We start from the raw sequence: 2,703 nt of genomic DNA on the forward strand, positions 1-2,703 counted from the left end.
CCGCAGAGCAGTGCTCTCCAGAGCCTGTGCCTGCACTTCCGCAGCAGACCCCAGTTAAGAAACCCGATTAAAGCCAGTCCGTGTTGGCAGAGCTCTGTAAACGCTGCTTCAGAGAGATGGATAAATAGACAGACAGACAGACAGACAGACAGATAGATAGATAGATAGATAGATATCCCTGATAAAGGAAGTTCTTAGGCAGACAGCACAGCCTTGCTGTGAGGGTTACTAAGTTTGAGGGTTAGCCATCAAACTCAGAAGAGAAAAAGACAGCCAACATCCTTTATTCTTCCCACTGCTTACCATGTCCCCCCCCCCCGCCCATACCCCCACCGCCAGTTAATATAGCGATAACAAACAAGAGCAGGGTCTCATTGTGGTAAGTATAGCCCAAGGACAAAGTTTATTATTAATGCAAAAAACAAAAAATGCATGCTGTTAATGGAATCACTAAAAATCCAATGCTAATCCACTGCGTGACTCCTACAGGATTTTAGGATACAGTGGAAGGAAGTTGGCCGGGGAAAGATGGAACCTAAACTGACACCAGGATGAAGGGGAAGGAATGTAGGAGGAACCTGAGGAAGGCTGGTGGATAAAGAGCTGAGGGGGGCTGGCTGGGATGTGGGAAGAGTACTTGCCTCTTCGGTAAGAAGCCCTGGGAGTACAGTGTATCACTCATCCCATCCATGGGGAAGGAGACGCAGAGGGACCAGGAGCTCAAGGGCAGGATAGGCTTCTTGAGACCCTGTCTCAAAAGTAATTAATTAAATTTAAAAATAAAAATGACAGTGGGTGACTGAAATGTTTGCCCTGAGCACCTAATGGATGATAGCCCGAGGTTCTGAAAGAATGTTACACATTCGGTTAAGGAGCCAAGCAGGGTGACTCAGGCAGGCTTCTAATCCCAGCACTGGTGAGAAAGAGGCAGGAAAACGGAGACTTCAAGCCCAGCCTGTATCAAAAAAACAAACAACAAAACAAATGAAATACACGAATGGAAACTTGGGTCTTTCGACCATATTTCTGAGGGCAGACTGGTGAACTACGGTAGTCCAGAAGGAACGAAACTCAAGAACAACCGGGGGAGGTGTCTTGGTGGTCACAGTGGTTGTGCTGCAAACTTGGGGGTGAGAATCCAGATATAAGCATGAGAATCTATTTGGGTCTGATGTACAGAACCTGGTTGGGAGGAAGGGGAAGCAGGGCAAGGTGTCACAGACTTGTAGTCTCTTATTAGGGATGTGGAGACAGGTGGGTCCTTAGGGCTCAAAGGTCAGCCTGACACTTGTGTCAGGCCAGTGAGAGCCAACGTGAACAGTTCCTAACACACAGGGGCTTGAGGCACACTCTACACACACACACACACACACACACACACACACACACACAGCATGCATATTTCTGCCCTCATGGAAAGTCTGAGTTTTATCTCAGCCTCCTGGGGGTTGCTGTCAGACATAAACAATATTTCAATATTTCTATACCCCACAGATAATTTTGTCTACTTGACCTCCTTTTACTCACACTGTGAAATACTTTTTTGGTCTTTTGCTTTTGTTTTTGTCTTTCTCATGCTTATCTTTCAAGGATAAAAATTATCATTTTGAATTTGCTTTTGAAAATACAAATTTCCTTACCCCAAGATTCTGGGGGGAAAAATTGCAGGCTGGGAAGGCCTCAAGCTAATTCAAATATTTGCTGAATGCTCATCCCAGGGGAAGGTTGTCTTAGCAGCATACAAGACTGTTCGGGAAATGCTCATTTGTTTGACCCTGTGTAATGCCAGGATCATGGGACCCTCAGAGACCACCAGGAGATGACTCAATGCAATAACAAGAGAGCTTTATTATGAGAGCGATCAAACTCAGGACCCAAGTCTCACTGACACAGCAGTAGAGAAGTGGGACCCTGAGCACTGAGTGAGCAGGGTTTTTAAGGGGAAAGTCTGTGAGCAGGGGGTTTCCATGACAGCAAGCAGGGGGGTACATGTTTCCATGAGAGAAAGCAGAGGGGTTCATGCCTTGACATTACAGAATTGGGTAAAAGCCATAGGGGAAAGGTGACCATTTACATAATCACAATTGCCAAGGTAACTGTCTCTTTTTTTTTTCTTTACTAAACATTTATTCTGTAATATTTCCAAAGTTGCTTGGAGAGCTAACTTTGTTTTCTGCCAGGTGCACGTTCTGTGATATTTCCTGGCACCTGAGTTCAGCTCCTGGTCAAGATGGCTCCTTATTTCAAAATGGGGTCACCCAGGCTAACTTAAACTCTTCACCTGCTGTCTTTTGCTTGGTCTCCTTGAGTCTCTCTCCTTTTCCACAGACCCTCTGATGGCAGGGAAGGCAGCTTTGGCCCACATTCTCCTATGTCTCTCTTCTCACAGCCAGACAGCCCTAATACCTGTCCAAAGCTTCCCGCTGAGGCCTGAGGAAGACAAGTGACTGATGTGAAGTACAATGGCAGCAATGTACACTTCTGTGATTTGAGCTTGTGAAGAGTTTAATTTAGCCAGAATATAACTCCATTTTGAAATAAAGATTTTGACTGGGAACTGAATTCAGGTACCAGGAAATATCACAGAGTGTACACCTGGCAGAAAACAAAGTTAACTCTCCTAGCAACAGCCTGCAGGAAATATAATAGAATAAATGCTTCATAGAAAATAGAGACAAACTCCCTGGCAATAATCAATGGGAA

The sequence above is a fragment of the Meriones unguiculatus genome, chromosome 1 (assembly GCF_030254825.1).
Source record: "Meriones unguiculatus strain TT.TT164.6M chromosome 1, Bangor_MerUng_6.1, whole genome shotgun sequence".
Taxonomy (NCBI): Eukaryota; Metazoa; Chordata; class Mammalia; order Rodentia; family Muridae; genus Meriones; species Meriones unguiculatus.